The sequence below is a fragment of the Carettochelys insculpta genome, unplaced genomic scaffold (genome assembly GCF_033958435.1).
Source record: "Carettochelys insculpta isolate YL-2023 unplaced genomic scaffold, ASM3395843v1 scaffold_0035, whole genome shotgun sequence".
Lineage (NCBI taxonomy): Eukaryota > Metazoa > Chordata > Testudines > Carettochelyidae > Carettochelys > Carettochelys insculpta.
Window position 1 is genome coordinate 42,500 of NW_027439072.1, and position 1,252 is coordinate 43,751.

General features: G+C 49.9%; 1 non-coding gene across 1 annotated transcript; it reads left to right on the forward strand.

The window, feature by feature from the left end:
• The first annotated feature begins 728 nt into the window (after nucleotides 1-728).
• Nucleotides 729-801, forward strand: TRNAA-CGC (transfer RNA alanine (anticodon CGC)). Its single transcript has one exon. It is a non-coding gene; the product is annotated as a tRNA-Ala (tRNA).
• The last annotated feature ends 451 nt before the right edge of the window (nucleotides 802-1,252 follow it).

The window sequence follows — 1,252 nt, forward strand, 5'->3', positions numbered from 1 at the left end:
TAAACATCCTTGCCATAAATACATATATGGAACAGCTCATAGGTAGGGAAGACAATCAGATTTAAGCAGCTGATAACTGACAAGGAGCGATGCTTCTGATGATTATTTCATATGATGTCATTCTAAAAAGAACATTAACGCCCCATTTCAGAACCTCTATTTGATCACCCATTCTACCAGTTCCAGCTGTTAAACACACCCAGATGGGACACTCTGAAAAAGGCTTGAGAAATAAATCACAGACATGGTTATTCAGTAAAAGCTTAAAAATATACCCCAGTGGAAACCCCTCCTCCCACAGACCACTAACTCTCCACTGCAGCTGCTCTCAGAAATGAAGCATCTGCCAAAGCACCGCATACTACAGACGCCTACAGTTCACACAGTCACCTGTTACATGTATATCACCTGCCCATGGACCTTAATCAAGCTGAGTCCAGGGAGGGCACACAGCCCCCAGAACCTGTGCAGAGGACACCAGGCACTACAAAGCCACAGGAACCTCCCTGTCCAGAGCAGCCAGGCCACTAAGTCAAGATGCCTCAAGGGCTCACCTAGACCTGGAAACTGTCATTTTGGCATTATTAGCAGCACTGTCTGAACAGCTCAGCCAGCCAGCTGGTAGGAACGGGTCTTACAAGTGTCATCTTAGAAAAGGAGCCAGGGAGCTTCAGGGACATAGGGACTCAACAGTGAGGGGGCTGGGGCACAAATTTGGCATATAGTCAGGGGAATTAGCTCAAATGGTAGAGCGCTTGCTTCGCATGCGAGAGGTAGTGGGATCGATACCCACATTCTCCAATGACTACTCCATTTTCCACACTTTTCTTCCAAGGCAGTGTGAGAGCAGTGCCTCCTTCCTCCTCCTTCTCGGTGACCCCCCAGAAAGCTCTCAATGTACAGGGGGGGGGATCTGTAGCTTGCTGAGCTGAGCTGTGTGCAAGGGCTCAAGAGAGCACTTTGAGCATCTCCTCTCCCACCTGGTGGGAACAGACACACATTTGATGTGGAGGCTGGATATGAAAGAGGAGGCCGTGGCCATGGACTGCCTCTGCTGAGAGAAAGTTGTGATGCACACGTGAGCCATTTACCTCATAGGGAGATACCCCTGCAGTTGGTAGGAACAAGTTGCAGGTGTGTCATTTGGTGGGCAGGCTGAATGCTGCATACACAGAGGTTCTGGAGTTGGGGTGGCAGCTGTGGGATCTGCTCCTGTGGGCTCTGTGTCTGTGGTAGGAGAGCAGACAGGGCA